This window comes from Anopheles bellator, chromosome X (assembly GCF_943735745.2).
Source record: "Anopheles bellator chromosome X, idAnoBellAS_SP24_06.2, whole genome shotgun sequence".
Taxonomy (NCBI): domain Eukaryota; kingdom Metazoa; phylum Arthropoda; class Insecta; order Diptera; family Culicidae; genus Anopheles; species Anopheles bellator.
Window position 1 is genome coordinate 4,950,988 of NC_071287.1, and position 25,554 is coordinate 4,976,541.

Consider the following 25,554-nt stretch of genomic DNA (forward strand, 5'->3'; position numbering starts at 1 on the left):
ATTAAAACAGACATCGATGGAGAGGAGGATACTGTGTCAAAACTTCTCTCTCGATAGTAGCAGAAACTCCCGTTCAATAATAGCCTATACACTTCTCTTTCATAAACTTTTTAGACATTTTTCAACGAATTGAATGTTACACATTCAGTAGTCACACAGTAGTAGGCGTGACAAAAAAAGATCGAAAAAGCCAAGCCGATCCGTATGTTAAGCTGGGCACAATGGATTTAAAACGCTATGACGGGGTCCATTGACCGATGAATTAACCCTTCCCACAAAGACAAAAGCAGGTTTTGTGAGTGAACCCAGAGAGATCGATCCCCGGGATTGTTGCCAATTGATTTGGCCGCTTTTTTTTTCGTTCGTTAAACTAAGAAAAAAAGGGGTTGAAGAAAGGGGCCTCAATGTACGCAGTATCCAGCATCCTTCTCTCCCCCCACCTTCTGGTGCAGATTATGTTGGCCTAAGATTTGTGTTCCAATCCAATTCGTTTGTTCTTGTGTTTTTGTTCTCTTCAGATTTCGACAGATTTGTGAGATTTCTATCGAAAAAGACGCACCACACGAGAGATCATCGTTTTCTCTTTTGGTCAACATAATCCTTTTCTTTCGTCGTTACCTTAAGCCATCGAGAGGGGCGAAGTTCACGGAAGATAACTTCATTCCTGCTGCCCCCCCCCCCCCCCCATTCCGTTTTGAACTTGATAAAACTCTTTTTTTGCTTCCACCATCGTTATATTATTGTTTTGTATCCTTTTCGGGGTGCGCAGCCCTCTACCTAACGACCTCGACAGGGTTGATTTCGTCTTTGAACGTTTCCCCCCCTTAGGGAGAAATTGAGGGTGCGAGAGCGACAGTGCGGTGGTGCTCTACCGCAGCCAAAGGATTACTTGCTAAACACACACATGAGCCCGTCCGCCGGACGGACCTCATCATGGAGACGCCTGGTGTTTGACGATAAATTCAAAGGCTGATTTTCTCAGCTGGTGGTCAGGTCAGTAACACAGGGCAGCAGTGCATCCGTTGTTGGGGCGACGTAGGAAAAAAAAGGATTGATGGGGATTTCGCATCCAAACCCAAGCCCGAATCCCAAACGGCCGCCGCCACGGTGGAGCCGCATGAGAACGAACGGCTCTCCACCACAGTAGAGCTTTTTCATCAAAGTAAAAAATTTCAAAGATTAATGAGCTCCCACAAACAGATTAGAGAAAGTTGGGAGTCGAAAAAATCCATTATAAACAAATGTTTCACGAATGACGTCATCAATCTGAGTCCAAGTCGATCAAGGATTTACACCACGCGAAAGTTCTGCTTTTTATACTAGCATCACAAGAAGAGTGGTAGGTAGTTGATCAAGGGTGTCCCTCTTGTAGGTCACGGGGAGTGTGATCAGTCGGTCGATCAAGGGCCCGGGGAAAACGACGGTTCTAGGATGTGTGCAGAGAACTTACACCAGAAAACTGTGTTTCCTATCCTCTGTGACCCAGAGGCACACATTCGGACAGTCCTTTCTGGGAGCGAAATTTCCTTAAACTTGCAGAGTTCCTTGTCGAAAAAAAAGCTCCTAAATTATGCGCCGAAAAAGATGGGATTGGAACACGTTGACGTCTCGCCGCCGCCGCGCCCGTTTTAAACTTTGAGGGTGGCGCGTTCCGCGATAAAAGAACTTCTTTACCGGATTATCCTCGTTCTTCAGGTCAGACCAGTGGGATGTGCGGCGCTGCTATCAATGATGGTCCGAATACCCCCTTGTGGCACAGAGAATCTCAGAGAGCCTCACCCCTTGCACAGCCTGCCAAACGTGAGACTATTGGCAGGTGAAGGCACCCCCTCCTTTTCCCAGAGCAAAGAAAGTCCACGTCCGAGAGTGGTAGGGGGGAGATTCAAGAATATGGTCCAGCAGCTCTCTCGTCCCTTGTGTGCGCTCTGGGGGCACCAGGAACAAAAACCTGTTTTCCTGGTAGTGGGGGGTGGGTTGGGGCCACCCACCCACGCCCATTCCCCCCGCTAACCATTTATCATCCAAATTGATATTTGCTGGCTGGACTTGGGAGGGAGCAGTTTGCCGGGGGTGGTGTTGGGTTGGGGTGGGGTTGCTTGTGGGTAGTTGGTATAAAGAGTGTGGTAACGCGCGCGCTCAACAATAAATCTCCCCGGAAGCAGTTAGCGAGAAGAGATGGTCCGTCCGTCGGTCGGATGGTCCGGTCAGCTGGCCGGTGGTCCGTGACCTGAGCGCGGTCAAGAAAAGTACTTGTGCCTTATGCCCTGTGCTGGCTGGCTGCACTCTGCACTGCGCAGAGCCAGTGTGTTCCGACGATTTAGTGTATACCGCGCGCCCCCCTCCTCTCTTCTCGAGAAAGATATCTCGAGAAGGAGGAACCCGGGGAGAGAATATGGGCGAAGTATTCGACAGCCATCATCGTCATTGAGAGCGCGCTGTGGCTGGCTGGTTGGGCGCGCACAGGTATCCTCCAGGGTGTGGGGGTGGTGGTCGGGGGAGAGTAGTGACTCCCCCCACCACCTTTGGCAGGGAGAAACAGGATTGAATTATTCATTCGATTTGGTGAAACGACGTGGAACTTCTTCTTCGGCACACCACGATAAGAGAGAGAGAGGCGAGGGAAATAGAGGGTCAGCAGATAGAGGTCAGACAAGGAGTGGATGCTGCAGGTCGGATATGCCAGAACCCCCCCTCCCAGACTCAGGCATGGGCAGGTAAGAGAGACTGAGGGGTGTGTGCGCCCCGCCCCTTAGCGATGGACGGACGCTTGTTTTCCGTTCCGAGCCCACAGCCACACATGCACGGGCGTGTGCCCAGGACTCTGGTGCTGTATGCAGATTAACACGCAAGGATACTCTCCCTGGCAGGGGGGTGGTGGGAGCAATAGAGGTTGTATAGCGCAATTTAATAGCCTTCTACTCGAGGCGGAAAAAGGAGCAACCCGAGGCGCCCCAGGAGTGCAGCAGCAACAGCCGGCGAAAAGCGCATCATCACAGCACAACACAACGAGATACAACAACGCCACACAATATCTTCTCCTCTCACTCGCTTGCGCCTATTGAATCTTGGAGAAGGTGGAACACACTGGTGTCAAGAAAAGGGGGACCAAGAAAGAATCCCTGAGGCAATTCTATCTAGGTGCCCGCTCGATACTAGGATGTGCCTGTTATACATACGAAACGCTCTCCATATATAGGTGTGTATACATAGATATATATGATTTGTAAATGCGTGTGTGAGGTGTTTCTATCTAAGAAAAAAGAAACTCAGAAGCATTATGATTCATCTTAGCGCCACCGCCACGGGGGTTTTTCTAGCGTCAGGAGCGACCGTAGGTGTCGCGTGCGCGTCTGGAGAACTCGAAGAATGTGTCTTGTGGTGGCGAAGGAGACGACATAGACGACTTAACACCTTCTTTCGTTCGAGAGATACGCCGCCACCGACGACGACGGCGACGTTGTACGGTCGAATGGAGAAAGTTTTCGGCGTTTTCCTCGTTTTTGTTCCCGGCTCGCGCTCCAGGTACATTCATGGACAAGTGACTTCTCCCTTCGCGCGGTCGGACAATGGGAGAAAAGGAAGGAAGAGAAGCATATCATGGGGACGGGGCCCGTACTCTATAGCCTTGGGCTCCCCCACACACCGGCTGACGAGAGATACGGCCGCCGGCAAACGCAGGAGTTAGTCTATGAGCTAGCTATATATTGTGAATCCATCGCGTCCATAACCTACACACCTTTTCTTAGCAGCAGAGGGGCAGCGGGGGAAGAATGAACTGTTCTCGTTCGGGGTGAAGTTTTTCAAAGACGCTACAACCAGCGCGCGCGTAGTACGAAAGGAAAAGGAAGAAAACACAGAAACGGAAGAATATTCGATAACGGAAGTGTAGTGGCCCGCCCGCACCCCGAAGGGAAGAAGCGGACCTCCTTTATTCTTCCACTTCACAAGGCGATACACACATGTGTCGGGGGTAGAGAGAGGAGCGCGGGGATTTCTTGACATATGTTTGCGGTTCTTTCTCTCTTCACACTTCATCGCGCTTCTCTATCAGCACTTTTCCGGAAAATATGTACGCGCTCCACCTCCAGAAGTGTGAAGTGTGATATGAGCGGGGGGAGGACTAAGAACCAGATGGGTGATGCACACATTACATGCGCGTTAACACACTAGAGGTCAAGCGATTGCTGGTCAAGCGCTCAACATCGTTGAGAGCACCCTGCCCTATTGTCAACAGCTTTGTCGGTTTTGAGAACAATTTGGTCAAGGTTGGTGTCGGTGGTTACCAGCGATATTGCTGCTTGTGGTCAGGAAGTGATGAAGTCATCCATAGAGGATATGTGTATGAACATATGAACATAGAGGATACACCAGCGCAAACGATAAACTGAAGGTAGTGAGTTCTACCAACTAGACTAGTCTACTCCCGTGACACCCATAGTTGTCCAGACTAGAGGTTTATCTCTAGCGTATTACCATAGCAGTGTAGGCCTATACTCTAACCTAACCTAGAAAAGACTAGATCGAAGAATTGTGTCCCACACCCAAGTCCACACAACTGCTTCGTATCCTCTCACACCATTTGATGATTTTATTATCAAATTGTCACCCTTCAAATACTATCACTACGCTTTCTCGCTCTCTCTCTCTCTCTCTCTGTTCTCCGATACTGCTACTACTACACACTATTAGGGGCTCGCCTATTCCCGGTAGGTTCGCAAGTCCGCACAAGTGCCGGTTAAGTCACGCAACAAGCCAAATCACACGCCAGCAAACCAAACGGAGCTGAGGTGTCGGACTCAACGCCGCGCACATTCAAGCGGATGAGATGACTAGCCAGAGCAGCGAAGAAGAGCGTGGAAACTTTCACTCGACGACGACATTCAACACAGAATGTGGTAGTTGGGTGGCAGGCAGGACACCACAAGCGCGTGGAGTAGGAGGTCGAACACGCCAGAGCATAATACACGCGCGATATACGGAGAGTGTGGAAGTTGAAACAAGCATTTTGTGGGTGGTTGTTGGCTGCCTGCCTGTGGCTGCCGCCCCCCCTTTTCACACACAGGGTGCGAATAGCTGTGCGAGGAGAGTCTGACTGACGAAGAAGAGGGTGGGAGTAGTCGCGTGCGCACTCTCTACCCTTGTGTTCCACGAATCACTGATCCCGGTGGGGCCGGGCCGGGTAAGTCACCGATTGGGGCGCGGTGGGAGGGGGGTTCGTGAGAGCGCTACTCAGTAGTGAAGTGGAGAGGGTGTCGCGGTCTTGAGCACTTCAAGCTGCTGTGAAGAAGTTGGGGCAGTGTATTCCTCCTCCCGGTTATTTCGAGACATTCTCTGCCGAGTATTCTAGAGGAGGAGCCTGGGAGGGAAGGAAGAAGAGTGGACGCATTGGAAGGGGGGAGATGTGGACGAAATAGGATTAAATCACTTGCTCCATATCCGCCGCCGCACGGACGACGACGATGGAGTGCCGTGGTGGGCCGTGATTTCGTTAGGTCGGCGGGGCTGTGGAGAGTTTAACGAACATGACTTCTCTCCAGCCTCTTACGGTGTAGGCCTTATTGGTTCGGCGGGTGTGGAGGAGGTTCTCTGGCGGAAAGTCACGGCATCCTCTCCTGCCTGACGACGAGCGCGCGCGCCAGACGTGGACAAGATGCCAACAGAAAACGCGATAAGGAGGAGCCGCCACGTGGGACGTGTAGTGTGGGGGATGGATGTTCGGTGTATGGTGTCCTTTAACGGATTGTGGAGGCGAGGCTCAGCAACACCATGGCGCTCATCATCGCTACCCTCTCCCCGCTCCCCCAAGAAGAAAGGATGAAGATGCGCCGTGGTGCGCGAATGTGTAATTAAACAGTTTTTGGACATCAGAATTTGAGGTTAACCTCACTTTAGCCACATCACCAAACGCATCCTCCGCCATCGGGTAAGGCTGTGGTGAGCGAAGCTTGTTGAGCGGGTTTCGCGGAATCCATTTCGTTTGTAATGAGCTGCGCTGATGGGGTGTGTGAGCAACCAGACAGAGGTGACAGAACGAGCTAATCCCTGATAAAACACGCCTTTGGGCACTCTTGGAGTTGACCAGAATATTGGTTGGACCAATGTCTTTGACAGACAAATACAAGATAAAAGCCTAGAGACTTCAGACGTTTTTCGCCTCTTGCGCAATGTGTCGAACAACTCCTGCAGCTAGTGCGCCACCGTACAGAACACATTTGAGATCCTCCCCTCCTAGAGCTAGTTACTATCGATGACGTCATCTGTCACGCTTCGACGAAAGTGAAATAACACACCTGGCCTGGTCAATAATAGGTAATTCGTTGTATACGCTACAATTTCATCCGGATTCTTGTAAGCACAATAGGTTTATTTAATCTTGCTGCAATCAATTTTCAATTGTGAATCTAAAAAAATCGTTGTTTCCAGGTAGAACATCCAGAATAGGCAGAAGCAGTCATTGAAACCAAGAGCAAATAAAGATTCTGAAGCAAATGCGCATCGAATGCGCAACGTACGATAGCACCACCAAAAATACTAGGAAGATCAGTAAATTTTGTGAGAAATGCTTTATTGTGGAAAATAATAAAAAAAAGGAGGGGTAAACCAAGAAAAAACCAAGTCAATGACAGATCATCGCATACCACTTTTGGGCCAAAGCCGATCCGTTTGGTTCGTCCAAAACAATTTGTTCGATAATAAACAACATTATTAGCCCACAACGTGTCCATAGGCGGTTGGTTGCTATAAGCTAATCTACCAGAGCTAATTGTAAGAAAAATGCCACTATTGATTAAAAAAAAATTACAGAAGGGGTAACAGTTTGCTGCTTAATCTCGTTTTTGAGAAGGTACTGAAGGTTATGAAAAATTGGCATAATATTGTATGGAGCGCTGGAGCGGGTGTATGTTCGATTTGGACCTGCACGCTGGCAAATAATTCCATCCCAGGTTTACAAAAAAGAGACAAGTAGGTGGGGTTATCATGATTTGGGGATATTTTTCATGATCTGGTATAGGTCCCCGTTTCAGAGTGCACAGCACCATGAATGCTCTCGAGTATATGATTGATATATAGAAGGCATTATGCTGCCTTACGCAAAAGAAAACATGCCACTGAGATGGGTATTTCAACAAGAAAATGATCCCAAGCATACGTCGGAAGCATATGAAATCATGGTTTGAAGGAAATAATGTGTCACTTTTGCTTTGACCAAGTCAGTGTTCTCTTGACTTAAACCCTGTGTTGAAAACTTGTGGAATATCTCTTGAAGCAAAATTTAATTGGACAAAAATTTTAAAACAAAGATGAATTGTGGAAAGAAGTGCAGGAGGAATGGTATTCCATTCCAGCAAACACTTGTCAGAATTTGGTCGATTCGCTGCCAAGTAGAGTGCATGAAGTGTTCCGAAACAATGGCGGAGATATAATATTGACTTTTGATAATAAGAAAAATAAATGTAAACCGTGTAAATTCATTAAAATTTGCCCAATACACAGATTTACCTATTTTATTGACCAGGTACTTTTTACTGCTTTCTATTGTAATAAGCGAATTCCTATAATTTTTCTCTTCTTTTAGACTATTTTTGTCTTATTTTTGGTACTACTATCATGTGCTAACGTTGTAATATATCTGTGAATGCAATAGGTTTAGAATAATGATCAAAAAAGGCAGCGTAAATACTTTTACCGATTTCATTGGCCAGCTGTGTTTGTCTGTGGACGATCATTCAAAGCAGAAACACGCTACGCGCCGCCTACTAGAGCGATCTCTATAAGTATGAGTGAGTTCGGCGATTGATAAGTTGCACTTTATTGCCCCCGCCATAGCTCAGAGACTCGGCAGTAACTCGGACCGCTGCCGTCGCCGAAGCATGTGTCTCGTTCGTTCTCTTTGTCGTCCCCGCTGCTAATTGACAAGCTGTGAATCGATCCCGGGGGCGATGCGAAGCCATTATTTGTCGTCACCGTTCCTGTGTTTCTCTCCCCGTGGTACCAAAGGGAAAATTTGCCAGTGACGCGCGCACAGTTTATTCTTAGTCAGCCGGAAATCGAAATACGACCGCAAACCCCGCACAAAGAAGTAATACTGCTACTGCTCTACTAGTGTCGTGATAGCTAAAAAACCTGCTAAAACACTTCGCAAGAATGCATAAACTGTCTTTCACTCTCTCTCTCTGTCTCGTCCGTAGCCACCAACAACAGGAGCCAAGAGTGGCGCGGCGCACGCAGTGTATTACGACGTATGACAGATTGCACAAATGACAGGCCGCAGCAAATGGAGCAATAGGTACCACCACCACACCGGCCAAGAGAGTGTGTCGTGGTCGCCACTTACAGCTGTTCCTTGATGAGACGCAGGCAGGCAACGCGAAGGAAACGGACGAGGCGACCAGGAAAAAGTGCAAAACCTCAGCTGCAGCAACGCGCGCGTTACGATTATATGGTTAGATTGCCCGCCAAGCTGCCCGCGTACCACATCACCGGCTCGCTAAACAGATGGACTCCCTTCTTCCAGATCACCCCCCAAAAGGGAGTGCACGGCGGCGGAAGAAGCAAAAAACGACCAACAGAATTCACCAACAGAATGGACGAGAAACGATAAAATGCGACATCATCATTCATGTTCATCTTCTGAGCGCGCGCCCGGCGCGCTGTGCTGCTGTAGTACTGATGAGAGCCATCTGTCAACAATTGTTCATATAAAATATCATAAAGCTCGACACGGCGTCGTCCCGATTAAGAGTGCGGCGGACCGGGGGCGTAAAGGAGTGGATGACAGATCGGCAGGGCAGGCAAGAGATATTCTACAACCTTTGCGCAATTCGCATTGTCGTTGAGAATGTGCAACATGGCGAGAGCTCTCCTTCAAACAATCATGAGTGGGGTGCGGCGAGGAGCGGGCGCTCCCTGGCGGCAACTTTCAAGATCGGATCGGGACAGTTATGCGCGCGGGGCGCGCGCGAGATCTCTCGCGACCCCGCCGCTCATCGATTTTTGGCAATTGTCATTCATCTGTCCCGCGCGCGGCTTTCCTTTCTGTCGACGAGGCCCGCCGTCACCGACGACCCTGCTAAGCCAGCCATACCGCACACCGCAAGACCGAATTCCCTCTTCACCACCAGAAATCCCTGTCGCATATCGTTTTGGTGGACCCCGAGAAACATTTCGGACCAATCACACAATCGGAGTGTATAAGCGAGGTGTACGAGCCGAGCGAGTAAATGCTGTCAACATCAGAGTTGACGATGACGCCGACGACCCCCCGCCAATCGACCACCACCCGCCACCGACAATCCGCAGAAACAGAGCGAGAAAAAAAAAGAGGAGAATGGATTTTGAAGTTCCGGGACGAGACATCGACGTAGCGTGCGCGCGCCCAGTTTTTGTGCCGGAGAGTAGCAGTACTGTCATCGGGACCCCCCGTCGGACCTTGGTGTACACTTCATTTCGTCAAAAGAAACTCCAAACCCTCCTCGTCGAATGCTGCTCCTCGAGCATTTCGCCGCGGGGGAGCGAGAGAGAGCTGTGGGGGTGGTGGCGAAGAAGGGTTGTGCGCGCTTCGTTTGGGTCATCAAACAACACTTCTCCGTTCGCGTTTTCCGGGACTTTTTTCCTTTGCCGGCCACCACACCACACCATCATTCATGTTCTCGCGTGCCGAGCTCTTCCCTCTTCTGCCACCACGCAAACAAGGCGCGACTGACAGGATCCCCAGAGTACCACCACCACCACCAAGAACCAGGCGGGAGGAGAGAGCAGTTGTTGGAGAGATGATGGCTGATGCGCCCCAAAATCTGTCCGGAAAATCTGTCCCGCCAGCCAGCCAGCCAGGATGCTCACTGCGGCCCAGCAGCCGTCGTCGCAGTCGCTTTCGCCGTCAGCGCATTTAGAGGAGGCTCGGAAGAAGGGAGAAGAGTTTTATCGACGATCTCTGGCTTTTGGCAGTTCTTTCTAGTCACCACCACCGCCCCCGCCCAGCCAACCTATGATGATTTTCCGGCAATCCTCCTCACCACCATGAGGAGTTTGGGGGTTTGGAGCGCAGCACAGCAGAGAGCAAACGATTGTCGTCTGTTGACTTTGGCGGGGGGCGCACACACGAATCCTGTTGTTATTCTCGGCACCCCCGCGCCGAGTCGTCCGTTCGATTGCTGCGCAGAGTGAAGAAGAGCCCCCCTCTTCCGAAGAGTTCAACAAGACAAGAGTTCAAGTGGCACTATTTTTAAGATGAGCTCACTCTTCCCCAACCACGCAGCAGCGCATTTGCGTGATTATTTGCTTCCTTCCGACGGTGAGGAGCGTGTGCAGCAATGCGTGGCGCATTTATTCGTTTTGTTTTTCAGTGTGTCAGTTATGTTTCGTTATCAATGTGCTTTGCTTTGACCCTCAAAGGTAAGTGAAAACGCCTCGGAAAGCCTTCGAACTTTCGGTTCAATTGTTCTGTTTTACTTGCAGGCCGAGCGAGATCCCGCAACTTGCCCAATCCCTATGCAAACCTAAGCTACACGCCCAGGACGCTTCAAACTATAGTGTGTCTATGGTGGTAGGTACCGGAATAGATCAGGATCAGGAGGCAATCTCTTGGTGGTAGGCGCGCGAACGCATTAGTCAGAGATTAGATTAGTCAGTCAGAAATTTCCCACCAAACGACAGACATCGAAAGCAGCAGATAGGAATAACGGCTGTTTGTTGCCATCCAAGTTTCACGGTTCTCCCGGAAGCTGCCCGGAAGCACCATCACCCGGACCCCCGAGAGCAATCCTAGACCAGCAGTTGTTGCTACTAATTCCGAGCAATCCTCGTGTAGTAGGCACAGCGCGGAGGTTAAAAGATCACAACCGTAGCAACCAGACCGACGACCGGGTGCGCAGCACATATCTTTTTTCCCCTACTAGACGTCTCTCATATTTCGATTTTTAACGTTCAAAACGCACCCGGAGCGTCGTGTGCATTTGCATTGCGTGCTTCCCCCACCCTCCGTGTACTCCATACAACTCAACGAGGACACGGCGGCGTTCGTTCAGCTGAGCGGAGCACGCTGTCAGTCAGAAAGTTGTCGTCAAGGCAACATACACGCGCTCACTAGGGGGCTCGGACCATGAAGAAGACCGGCAAGGTTCAGGAAAGCGTTGCCCGAGAGCCGTTACTCCTCTCAATCACCCAGCACTCCCTCTCCTCCTTCATCTTGAGAGGGCTGTGTGCCATTCGCCGGGGACACGGCTGGCTTGATGCGAACGACGATTATGATTTCGAAGCTAAATCTGGTCCTAAATCGCTGCAGGGAAATCCTCCGGCCCGGAGTCCAATGTGCGGCGAGCCTGGAGAGAGTTGTATCGTGTATGTGTTCGAAAATATAGAACATTGATTGTCTCCACACATCGTGTCGCTGTTGCTGCTGCTGCTGTTGCTGGTGTGTTCATCGTCCGGCGGCGGCTGCGAGACGATGTCCGTTAGACTTGGCTGGGCACAGGGTCTTGTATTGCTCCGCCATTCGGAACGGGAAGTAACAGCAGCAGCACGCACGACAGCTGCTGGGGCACATACAATACCCGACCGACATTGATTCTCTGTATGCGGCGGCGGCCGGCCCAGAGAAGGAGGTTTGTTGTAAGGAAGTCGTGCACGCTGCTCTCTGCGCCCCGGACGAGGCACAGCACATCCTCGGCCTCGCATTTCCGATCTGGAGGAATACCATCACCACCACAGGAATTCCATCGTGCGGCGTGTCGTGCGCGTTTATAAGTGTGGTGTTGTCTTGCAACGCACGATTTTCATTTTCCAGAGAAGAAAAAAAACAATGTATGTCTGTGGGCGTCCTCTACGCCGCCCCGGCTGTTGGCATGCAAAATCGGAAACTCTTCGATTTACCATCGCCTTCGACGACGACGACCCCAGACCAAACCAGGTGGTGGTGGTAGTTGTTGGTCGTCGTCGTCGGTCTGTTAGATATCATGTTTTCTCGGACGATTACAATCATCATAAATACGTCCGAGAGAAGTGGTTGTTGGAGAGCACACCCCGCACCGGGTGGCCAGCGACCCTGGAAGCAGCCCCATCCACCGGTACCTCCAGCAGTCAATCTTGTAATGCCAAGTAGTGTTGTGGGTGGATGGGTCTTTGCTACCCTCTTCAAGGCGGCGCGTGAGCTGACCCTGCTGTTGACAACGGGGAGAGAGAGAGCCGGCACAGGATGATGGTGGTCGATGGTCGTGTGTATTACTGTTGAAATTCCAATCAGCAGGCGATGCGGGGCGATATTCAATTCTTGTGCTATCTCTGGCACCACACATTTCTGAAGAGCAATCCTTTCTCTCTCCTTCATATGTGTATCAGATGAGCTGTCGCCGCCGTTTCGCAACTCTGGCGAGCATTTTTGGAACTTCTCTAGGAGGAGTTCCTGGAAAAAGCCTAGACTCCAACGAAGGTGTGGTGGTATACACACGACAACATCAACTAGTTCATGATTATTATCAACGACGACATCAAGCTGTTGTTGGTTCCAGGTGGTGTTCACTACACACGCAGGCGTACATTGAAAGGATTCACGATTCAACAAATGAAAATCAAAAGTAACACAGGAGGGCATCCGATCGTGAATATTCCAGTCGAATAAAAAAAACGAAGCATCACGAGGGCAGATCCAAGAGAGACTTCCATCCTCCCCCGGAGGCTGCTCTCTCTGGGTCCGATGGTTTTTTGGGGTTCAGAAGTTGTAATTACTTTATCTTCACACCGGGCACCACCAAACGCAGCGCTGGAACCATTTGCTAGCCATTTATTATGTGTGAATCCCTGGAGAAGACAATCCCGGGTCAGGTTCAACAAAATGCCTATATTTTTACGCGTTCCCTTGTGATGGTGTTGGGAAGAGGAGTTCAACTTGTTTGCAGCGCGCGCCACAAATGATAGGAAGGGGCGCTAAATACCTGAACCACACTTCCGATACCGTCTCGTCTCGTAGACACACAGGTTGCGCTGGCGGCGTCAGAGACACGGAGGACCCAACTTACTGACAGACGACTGACTGACGGGATGAACCTGAACTGAGGAGTGACTGTGTGCTGACGACTGTATTTTGCCAAAAGTTCTACATAGTTCAAGGGGCGTCCGGCGCGCGGATATGATGGTTCAAAAGTTTTCACAGGTCACACACAGGAGAAGGATGATATACAGGTTAAAATGCGATTGTTCTGGGAAACACACATTTCAGAGATGAGAAGCTGCTCGACATTCTGGGTGTTCTTGTCAGCCTATCATTCCAGCGCCGAAGATGGTGAGTGTCCGTCCACAGAGAAGCAACTATACCCCGCGTACACCACACGCACAGGCATCAATTGACACGTCGTCTAAGAGCGTACACTACACGCAGACCCCACCTCTGCTTCATTAGATACTCTCTTCCACAAAATGCCTGCGGGGCCTCCTGTTGTGTGCTAGCTGCTGGCACGGCCGATCAAAGAAAATGTCGAATGCAGTGCGCGCGCGATGGCTCGGTGTACATGTTGCACACGTGAAGGATTGCGTCGTCCTCGTCCGAGGTTCTCGCAAGTATCGATCAGTTGTTATCGGGGAGCTACAACATCATCGGGGAATATCGACGAATAGAGAGAGACCCGACCAGCCAGCCCGCCGCCTGCAGCTTATTAAAATGGGGCGAAGTCTGTCGATGAGCTGTCGTAGGTCGTAAACGCCTAACCTCACACACTCCATAAGTGCGCCAGCCAGCCACAGGGTGCGTTTGCCAGCGGCCATCACACGATGGTGCGTGCGTGATTAAGCGAGCTTCGTTAATTTCGGCTGAGAATTTGACATCGTTTACTGTAACCCCAGAGGAACTCCAACCTGGAGAGGATTTGTGCTAGGTGAATCCAATAAAAATGGCCAATGTACAGGTAAATCTTAGTGGCCGGCATTCTCTGAAACTTTGGTTGTTCTGGAGAGACGTGCTCCATCAGGACACTAATAAATTGTCTTAATGGTTCAACTACAGTTATAAAGAGGAGTTCAACTTTCCTCCTGTAAGCGTTTTAAATCAACTTAGGGTCTCTACAGGGACATCTTCCGTGCATCTTGCGAGGATAGGACATTCTGTTCCATAAATTTCCCCAAATAGATTCTTTTTCAAAACGCGATGCCAAATAAATAAATAAATGGGCCAAAAAAGAGCTCTTACTCTATATTCATTCTGGAGAAAGCACAACCCGATTCAACATATTATTCTCGTCTTGATATAAACACCTCATAACTAGGCACCTCCTGGGGAATGAGATACTAAAACGCACCGAAACGAGATGGACTTTAATTATAAATGGAACACGCTCTCTCACTCAACACAAGTAAATGTGTTGAAATGAATTTTGAACAATCGAGCAAAAATCCAGAAACTTGTTCAGTAAACCAACCAAACACACGTCAACAAAACACACGCTGCTGCTCATAATACGAGAACGGGAAACATCCACAAACAATTTTTGTATGGACCAAATCAATTGTTTGGCACCGAGTTTTTGCTTCTCCATTTTTTCATGGAACTGAGGCGCACAGCGAGCGCGGTTTTCTACTGACCAGACTCTGGACCACCACCAACGGGGTTGAGGTGCTGTGCTGTGTGTGGCTAACCACCAAAAGCACAGTGTGACTGGCGGTTGCCGAGGCCGGAGAAAAAAGTATTTGCCAACGACTAATTGAGCGTGCAGCAGGCGCAGGCAGAGAGAGGCTCAAAAATCTGCCTTCGTCGTACACACAACAACAACGCATGCAAACATAATTTTTCGAGTACAGTCCCAGCCACGATAGAGCGTGGCAGTTGTTGTTAAAGGGTGGTGTGTGGATGGTGGTGGGTGTGTCTCCCCATTTTCGACTTCCAATCCATTCCCCGCCCCGCACAGGAGCAAGCAGCAGACCTGCCACGTGTGGAAGCCAAATTTGAAGTCAACATATTCTCCGCGCCACACGGACTACGAAAGCAACACACACACACACATCGACATGGGATGGGCAAAAGCTGTGAAAAAAATAAACCCCGGTGAAGGAACATCGAAGAGGCTCGGAGAGAGAGGGAGGGAGAGAGAGAGAGAGTTAACACAATTTAATGAACCGATGAAATGTGTTTTCTGGCTCATCAACAATATTCACCACCAGTCAGAAGGGGCGGGGTGGGGGGTGACCGCCTGGGGGCTGGAGTACGAGGAGGGGTGTGGTACTAGGCGCAATTGCACAACCCCCCCACATACACTCAATATATCCTTTCTTTCGGTCGATTGAGCATCGAAAGTTGCGCCCCCGACATAACTCCTGCCAGAATCAGGCCGGGCGGCGGCGGGCAGAATCACAGGGACCAACCACCTTCCTATTGACCACCGAGTGAGTATAGGAGGGTGGGGTAGAGGACTGCATCTGCCCACACCACACCACGTCCAATCCAATCCGACGCGCTTTAAATATGGCGCGCGTCAGCACAGCCTATTTGTGTACGGTGAGGCGAAGCGAGGCGGCGGTACATACACTTTACGTTGACCGCGCGCCTGATGACGTAGTAAGAGGGAACAACGAAGGCTGCTCCACATGCCGCGCACCAGCACCAGCCGCAAGTGCGAAAGCGGAGGATATTTAACTACTCCTCGGGTATGGTGCTGCTACTTTCGTGTGGGCGAGCAGCTCTTCTCTGGTTTTGGTTTCTCTTGTCTAGGGGCTGGCTGGCTCTGCTGTGGTCGCTGCGCTCCCCCGCCCGGTATCGGAAGCGGATGATCGAGAATTGGCATCAAGCATCGGCGGAAGTACACGCACAAACGAGACAGGGCAGGACGTGCAGTGGAAATCAATTCATTCCATCGATTTCACTGCACTCACACAGCACTCAACCAACAAGCGCATCCCCACAGCGCATTCACGCTATACGCCGCTCTGTGTTGGACTTGGAGATTCAAGAAGCAACGCAAAACAACCCGACTCAGTAGTCGCAACCACAGAGAGACCAGAGAATCGGACCCACTCTGGCCAGGCAGCAAATAGTCAAATGGCTCCCCATCAACCTAGGCAGGCAGGCAGGGCTTCATAACCCAAGAGAGAGCTACTAGCACAAGGTGGGGGGGCAATCCAACTTTTTTTGCTCCCTCTGTTTGGGGCAGAGTTTTCAAAAGCATTCCATTCACATTGCGATCCACGACACGCCACTCAACAAAATCCGATGCACTTTTGTCGCCGCCATGAAGCAGCAGCAGCAGCACCCCCAGAACAGGAGTGTAGGCTGTTGCTGTGACCAACAGATCGCTTCATCCATATCGGCCCCCCGAGTGCGATTCTGCAACTCCACAACGTAGCTGAGGTTTTTTGGGCGCTTGGATTGCTTGTATTACTTGCATTGGACACTAGCAGCTCCTCTTCAAGGGACAATCTTTAGTCGCAGACCCCAGACAAAAATGCTTCACAGTCAGGACCTCGGGAGTTGATAACAGGAGAATTGGAGTTCACTAAACGCCGGGAGGAGGCGGCTGCTGGGTGCGTTATCGGAGAGAGCTCCAGAGAACCCAAGAAGTCTCCTCCATAAGATGGCGAGGGTTCACTCCGGATTAGCATATCCCACCACCCTCTTTATTGATTCGCCCAGGTCCAGAGACCATTGCTACACATCCTCGTTGACCTATGGGCCGAGAGAGCGTAGTGCGCCGCCTTCAACAGCAACAACCTTATTTTAATTCGATTAACATGTCCCCCACCAACGACTGTGAGATGGGGAAACCCGTCAGCGATGTTGCGCTGAAAGTTGAGAAATGATTAGCTCTTCCTTAGCCACTTGAACAGAGGCGGTGGTGGTGAACTGATTGACTACATTATCAACAACAACTGCATCATCCCAGCAGCAGCCGCGAACAGGGATATTACACTTCTGAGGAATATCCCATTATCCATGGCCTCGCCAGGAATTATCTGGGTGAAGAAAAGGCGTCCACAAAGAACGAAAGAACGAAGAACGACAAACGTAGAGAAAATACGGTACATTTAAAAGGTTTTGTTCGATAAAGGCGAAAATTCAAGCTAGACCGCCGAAATTGTGCATGGTGTTTGTGGTGCCGATACTCTAACCGTTAGTAATGTGCAATTTCGGTTTCGTTTCCCCGTTTCAGTTATTTTTTATGTTGAAGTTGCACTTCGCACAGGCAAACCCACCATTGAAAATGTTGATAAAATCACAGAAATAATCGGAGTTGATTGGCATATTAGTAATCAGAGCATCGTCCAGGAGCTAAAGATCAATCATCAAACAGAAGCTAGAACAGAACACAAAGAAGCTCGATGTTTGGGCGTCACCCTATTTACACCAAAAAACATGGCTCGAATATTTCCATCTGTGAAGTTTTTGCCAAACGGATCGAAATCGATCCATTTCTCAAACGGATGGGTACTGCGAGTAATAAATGGGTCACTACTTACAACAAAATTGTGTGAAATCGGTCTTGGTCTAAGCGTGGTGAAGCATCTTAACCGGTAAGCCAAACCCGAAGGAAGTAGACTAGGAAGGTTCTACTGGGTATATGGTGGGACTTGAAAGGAATCGTTTATTGTTATAACACTAAATGTAGATTACTATTGTCAATAACTGCACCGTTTGATGCTAGTGATTGACCAGAATCGACCATAATCGGCCAACACAGAAGAGGATTTGTGTTCCACCAGGACAACGAAATGTTACGCACGTCTTTAGTGACTGGCCAGAAAGTCCGAGAGCTTGATTGGGAAGTTTTAATGCATCCACCCCGTATAGTCCCGGAACTTGAAACAAGCGATTAACAACTTTTTCGCGCATTACAAAATTTCCTGAGGGATGAGAAAAACTGAGATCAAAAAAGGATTATGAAAATGGATTGCTCGAGTTTTTCGCCAATAACGATCAAGCCTTCTCTATAAGAGAGGCATAATTTTTGTAAAGACAACAAATTATTCAACAAAACGGTGCACATTTGAAGCAAATCGGACCACTGAAAACCTGATAGATATATAGTTTTGAATTTCACCCAAAAATAATGCATTTCTTTTTAGCTTTTTAGCGTGATTCGAAAACTGACATCCTTCGCATTTACGAACGACTCGAATAATTTAATTGTTGATTTATTGCTTTATTGAATTATTTTTCACAAAAACACTGACATCAAGTCTCATTCAACCGATTAAGTGAATGTCGGAACTGTCAGAAGATTGACAACCAAATTTCCTTTCGACCTTTGCTTGGACATTAGTACTGCCACATTTGCATCTTCAAAATGCTGAGGTAGGAAACATATCAGAGGTCACACGAATTAATGAGCGAATGTGCGACCCCTTCCTCTGGGCAACTCTCGCCCCCAGCCGTCGTGTCCGGGTTATTAATTCTCTATTCCATCAATCCCCAGACCAAAGCACCAACCGACTGGCCGAACGAACATCCAAAACCCAAAACTGAACTGTTCGGGAAATATTCATTTGCGGCGCGCGTCTACCAACATGTCAGTGCGAGACTTCAACGTAAAAAAACGCCTACTACTAAGGGTCATCTAAACAAGGCATCTTCCCCTGTTTTGTGCCGTTTTGCCGGACACAACCATCCAAATCCAAAAAGCTAGCCTTCCTGGGGGGTGCCGCGCTGCTGTAGGCGCGTTTTGCGGAATTTCACACTCAAACCACCAGAGTACCACCCACACCAGGACATGCAGATTGCTTTTCCTGGGAGCTCAAAAGTCAGAGGCGTATTTTTTTTTGTTTGACCTGTACACGAAGGAAAGTATGCGGATAGTGCGCCTCAGCTCTGTGGGGCGGTAATGATTTACGTACACGGCAGACAGAGAGAGAGAGAGAGCGACGAGGAGGGCACTCCCAACAACAACGCGCCGCGCCGGTACCGCGCGGAGGCAATTTTTGAACCGTTGCCAAAAGCGTGAAAAAAATGAATCACAAACCAAAGATTCTGCTGTCTGCTGCCAGCTACCGGCGACCGGTTCCGGGTCGGGACTGCACTCAATTATTGGTGGTGCTGGCCCTGCTGCTGGACGGCGGCTACCAACCAACCACACCCTGACGTCACCAGAAGAGTCTGCAGCAAAATGGCGTATTAAACTATTTTTGGACGCTCTCTCTTCTTTATTATCGGGGGCTTCGGATCTCACCATCACTGGGTGGTGGTGACTCCGGTCGACTAGAGAGGGCCGGGGAGTCTGGCCGATGTCCGGACCAGTCGACCCAAAAGGTGACATTCGTACCCCGCGCGCCCTTATACCCGAACAGATTCGCGTCCACACAGTCTAGCGTGTAGTGGAGGAGAAGTCTGAAGGCTGGGCTGGGCTGGTCGGAGTTCGGGGATGGGTAATATTCTATGCCATCGCCATTCGGGGAGCGAGAGAGCCAATAAGATAACGACCGTTAGAGGGCGCGCGCGTTCCGCCGGCTGCTACGAGAAATCGGCGGCGGCCATCGCGAGCTGCTACCCGTCCGGAACATCAATGGCGCAACCGGCCCCCTGTGCTTGATGATGTCTTCCTCGCCTCGGGAGATCTGAATCATGATACTTGGCCAAATATAAGTAATGAATGTGTGTCTCTGTGTCTATTTCCAGCACTGTAAGACCTTCTCTCCTACGACGAGTGGAGCAGGCTGTTTAAGAGAGCACAGTACACCGCGATGGAACTTTCATTTGCGAATTAGTTGAGATTTGCGTGGAGAGGAATGTCCTGCACCTCTTCTGACCACTCCACACAGCCCATCATAGGACATGGAAAACTAAAAATCTTACTCCTGCCTGTCGTTGGCAGATTATTCTCGTTCTTTCTGTCTCGATAGAGATACTAAGTGTAGCTGCTGCGCCCCACATGAGTTTCGCTTTTTTAATGAAGAAGTACAATATTATTGCCCGGTAGTGCAAAGAGAAGGACAGAACGAACGAAGAAGTCAAAACCTTGGGGGAACCCGGCCGCGCACACTATATGCTAGTAATAGTCCGAACTTGGGGTGTTACTATGTCCCAACTTCAACAACATACCGATTTCCGATGACACCCGAATTCTTGGCTGAATACCCCCTACTACCCTGCCAGGGGGGAATATCCTTCTCTAGACCTGCTGCAGGAAAACGCTCTCCTCGCAAGCGTACAAACGTATAGGTCCCGTGGACTTATTGTAGCCGGACATCTACAATTCAGTGATTCCCCACAGATTCTGCCATCGCGGAAGAGGCTCTCTAGCGCGAACGCGCGAGACTGTCCGGAAACCGCCGAGCTCTCTGCCCTTCGTCCCAACTTCTGGTCTGTCTCTGGACAATTCCATTTGTACGGAGAGGAGGACCACGACTTCCACGGCCATATCTGGGCGGCGATATCTGGGTGACAGGGGAAAAACGGAGATAGAGAGACCGAAAGAGAGGTGAGAGAGGAGAGGCCGATGAGGGGGGGAATAAGCGTGAAAGGATCGAGAATTGGCGATTTCGCTATCAGGAACTGACTGGAACGTTTTGCATCATGAAAATGAGGACTGTTTCATTTCTATCCCCAACCCTACACACTACTACTACGCGACCCACTGGTCTGGTCTGGTCTGGTCTGGCGGCTGCCACAAAATGATGATTCGCCTATTATACTCTCCCACTTCCTCTCCTACCCTCCTACACGATCATTCTCACCGACGGTCGGTCGCTTTAATCAGTTTTATATTTTCACTTTCCACTGTTGTCAGGGGGTTGTGGTTTGGTGGTCATCACCACCACCTCTAATAGACCAGCCGCCGCCGTCAGCGAAATGAGGTTGAGTGAGGATATAACGACCCCCAGTCATCATCGTTCGAATTCACCACAATTCACCACTCATACCCTTGTCCACCATCGGACGATGCATGCGGGGAGCACCACCATCATCAGGGGGTGGCTGGAGCGCGCGACACCATGAACAGACCTCAACGACTTGTCCCCCCACACGCGATGAGCGGGTTGGAGAGGGGGGCTTGTTAGGCGAATATGTCTCTCGCCTGATACCATCAATGGTCCTCTAACAACCATGGGGAGGGAGGTCGTCCGTCGCGCGAGTAACCGCGACAGCCCGCCCGGGGAAAACACTTTTGATTTCTGGCTTTTTCCGTTCCTCGTCCCCGCACACCACTCCTCACTATACACCCTCGTCGTGCCCTCCCCTCCCACGTGGTCCCCCCCGTTGACGTTTCTTTTTTTTTTCTTCTCCCCAAAGGTTCCGCGCCACGAGATTTGACCTTCCGCGCGTCGTTGGGCGCTCTTCCGCATCCATCTCCTTCTGGACCGCCCCCGCCCCCCACCCCCCCCCCCCCGCGCTACTGTCATAAATTTGGCAGTATCTCCCAGTAATCGGTGCTTCCGCGAGCCACCGCCGCGTGTTCCCACCCAACCACCAACACACCAAAAGGGGTTCTCTTCTGTGGGGAGAGAAAACACGACGTAGCGAGCCCGTCACATAAAACATAAAACGATGCTTCCGTGGAACGGGCGGGACGGAGGGCGGGGATCGGTAGGGGGAGGGGGGAAGGGCTTCGGTAAAGATGGCGATATCGATGTCTTGTGGCCCAGGCCCAGGAGCAGCGGGAAACTTCCTCCTGATGGCTGGCTCGCCCCCTCTTTGAGGAGTATGGTTGATGGTTTAATACACCAACCCGCCGCTCGCGCTACCCCCCACCCCCGCTGCACACCAGATGGCGACACTGGGAGACATAAAATTTGACACTCTTCATCATATGCCACCGCAGCCGCAGCCACCTCCTACTACTCTCCTGGTTCTTCTTCGTGGAAAGCATCGCGTCGCCGACGTTTTGTTGCGGTAATTTCGAGAAAGGATAAACCCCGATTCGTGCTCCCTCTCCCCCCCTCGCACACCACTCGAATTGGTTTTATAAAAATCCGGAATGGTTAGCAGCACAAATATGGTTCCCTCTCTCCCAGAAGTCGACACTACTTTGCTTTTCTTTTTATCGCTCACGGGGAAGGAGATATATCTCATAGGTTACTCTCCCTTCATTTACGTCCGAAGGGAGGGGGGGGAGGGTGTTATGTGTACACGGAGATGATGATAACTCGAAGTGAGGGTCCACAACAACCTTGCCCAAATTGGCTGGTTCCTTTCCTGACTCTGGGCTGGGGCGTTCCATACTAGGAGGAGAAGTCCATCGCCCACAGCCCAAGTAATTCCCAATTCTCCCAGAGAGACCCTTCTGTTCCGGGGTACACACACAACACATCCTTGCACTTCAGTTTGCCCCTTTTTTTGGGGCCCAAGAATGCAGGCACTTGCACTGCTCCACTTACTCTCTCCTGGGGGAATGGATGCAGAGGATGGATTTTCCGGGCGATTAGAGCTTACGGATGATGCTCACCCCGACTTCACACAGTCGCCGGGGAGTGGTGTTCTATCAAGCATTTGTGGATTGCTCTTAATCTAAACAACACACACTCTGGGTGGCTTTCCATAAACCAAACTTTCTGTTCGGTCTATGGAAAGCCACCCAGAGTTTGGTGGTCAGTTTCCAGCAGCCGAGAAACAGAAGAACGGAAACAAGAAAATCCGTGTTTATGTTTGGGATTTGACCAGACCAGATACCACACAGCCCCTTTGAGGGAGATCCTCAAATATGTGTCACCCACCACCGGCGATGTCAGGTTTCGATACGTGCATCCCCCATCCACCCAGGGCCCACCACCAACACCGCGAACACCGAATCGCGACGTGTATGGGGTCATAAAACGCGAAGCTCTTGACGAGAAGAAGGCCCACATGAAAAATGGCCCAGAACAAAAGGAGCCTTAGTATAGGCTATTTCGCGAATCCCACGAGACTCTCCCGGGGCACATACACCTGGGGGAAATCACAGAACAACGCGGCGTAGCGATATGTGTCGGCTTTGGGTGTGCTGTGAGCTTTATGGTAGGATGTCCCCAGCAGTGTCACTTTGTTGGAGAGAGGAGCCTACTTCACCACAATCCATCCACCTGCAACAGATAGCGCGATGGAGCGATGGAAAGTGTTCTTGGGAGCATCAATTCTTCCGACTCATCGGAGGGATGGGGGTTATAAAAAATGTTAAAGGCGAGAAACCTGCACACGGAGGAGCACGCAAAGAAAAAGTGCACTCACTCGCCAGCTCACGGACCTTAAATCCGTCCAAAGATTAGCAGTTCCCGTAAAAAGACCATTTCGGGGGTCCAGTTACTCGCGGGGACGTGTTGGGCACCTAATTTACGCCACTTCCGTGGACATTTCCCACAAGACATGACAAATGGGTTATATTTTGATAGGTATAGGCATGGAGTGAATGAAACCGACGGTCTTGTACACTACTTCCAAATCGGTCATGAATTCAATTCGATCAACCAAGACCACTGCGGGGCGGGGGCGTTCGTTTGCGTGCCTGTGCTTTGGGGAGGGTCCGGAAAAGAAGACCAGATATTCATGGACCGGACCGACAATCCTTGAACCACAATTTCGTGATCATTCGCCACAAACTCGCTCGACATCGTTCGTTCCGCAACCACACGGCACACACGGAATTCGTCTGGCTTAGGCACAAAATGGGACACCATCCGGGGGACTACTAAACGCTCAGGTTCAGGAGAACCGCGGTCCGTGTGGAGTCCGGGGTTAGAAAGTCGGTGGAGAACAGGTGTCACCTCTTGCATATAGATCTATGGGAATAACTTGTCAGATCCCGGGTTTGGTCACAGTAGTACATAATACAGTCGTTGTCATGAACAGTAGTAGTTTCCAAATGTACTCTACGTCGGTACACCACCACACACAGCTCAATTTCTGAGTGAGTTGAAGATACTGCTTACTTACAGAATCGGGGAACCAGCGAAGAGTCTTAAGTGCCGGGTGACAAAAAACCTGATGTGGAGCGGGGGTCGAGGTGCGAGGTGCTATGGCTGACTTACTACTGTCACTTCACTGGAAACGATGACGAGGGAACCGGACCGGACCGGACCGACGCACGTCCTCGCTGACCGAAAATTCATTCCGGCTCCGGGGAGAGATGAGATGCAATAAAATTGATGACCTGCAGTTACCCACCATCAATCTCGTTTGTGGTCCCCGCCGAGAAGATGAGGAGGGACCAGAGTGAGTATATGGAGAGAGAGATCCAGCCACAGCCCACACTCTGGATGGCTAAATGAACACGCGCGCGCGGCGCCACAAACACCCAATTGGCGAAGAATGGGCGGAAGCGGCCGAGCACAAGTGTGTAAATGTGTTGTAATCAGTCGACTTCATTTCCGAACCTAATTTGCGCGCCCGACCCAGGGTGAGTGACGGACCACCTCCACCACCGACCGGAAGCGTAATGTCAGATTGGTGGTGTGTACCACACTTCGCCACCGTCAATTCTGACATCTGGCCGTTTTTGGTCCCGGTACTGAACTGAAATCGGGACTGACTTTGTGTGGGGGGCGTGTTGTTCCCATTTTCTCCACTTCAAATCTCGCCCCGAGTGTGCTGTGTGTGTCTCCACCACCACTTGTCATCCCAACCCCACGCGGTCACGCCGCAGAGAGCGCCCCATCGTTTGCGGTTTTTGCGGACGTCCACACCAAAGAGCGGGGAGAGCGTAGTGAACCGGATTCGATCAACTGGAAATAAAATAAATTTGCTTCGATCAGCAAGCAAGCAGCAAGCGGGCACCCCCCCCTTCCACATCCAACCCAACCTAGAGCTCCACACTCCAGCGCCACCACCACATAACCTTTTTTGTTCCGGGCGTAAGGTGTAATGTCGATGTCGAATCAGAGACTGACGGCGGTGTGGTGACTGCTGCCCCCGCCCCACATACCCCACCACTTCAGCAACCCAGTCATCAGTCTTCATTCATTTCATGCCAGGCCAGACGACGATGGTCGGCCGAAAATCCGTATTGGGATTGGGGGGAGGCCAAGAGTCCCAAAGTGACGGACGGGCATATCTTCGTCCACGTGGCACCTAACCAAAAAATAAAACTGTCCCATCATGGTGTCTCGCTGCGGCGACAATGCTGGATGGTGGTGGTGGTTGTGGCTGTTCACCTGCTGGAGCATTCCCCCACGAAGGACTTGTTGGTACTTCAAGTACTCTACAAAAAGGGGTCAAGAAGTGGGTGCTACGCATCAATGAACACCACAACACACTAGAATTGAAGCCATGGAGCGGAGTCAGTGGCGCAATGGAGATTAGGGAGGGAAGGAGGGAGAAGGGGGGCATTAAACACGATTTGCATCACCTCAAGGATGCGACCCACCGCCACACCACAAGAGGGAGCGCGCGGCTCTTAAGACGGGACGATACAACAAAAGGGCGCTAATGATGCGGGATGCTGGCTGGGAGTGCAAGGGCGCGAGATCCTTCCTCTCGTACCCTCCCCTCCCCACCCACATATGCACCATCACCCGCGCGGACCACGCGCTGGACGCGCGCGAACTATGGGACAGAGAGAGAGAGAGCGCGTGAAGATCTCTTGTCGTGATATGAAAAAGTTTACGATAAACTTTTAATGAGAATTCTTCGTTTAAAGTTTTCCAAAAGCATGGCGGCGCCCGTCACACGTTCCACCACCA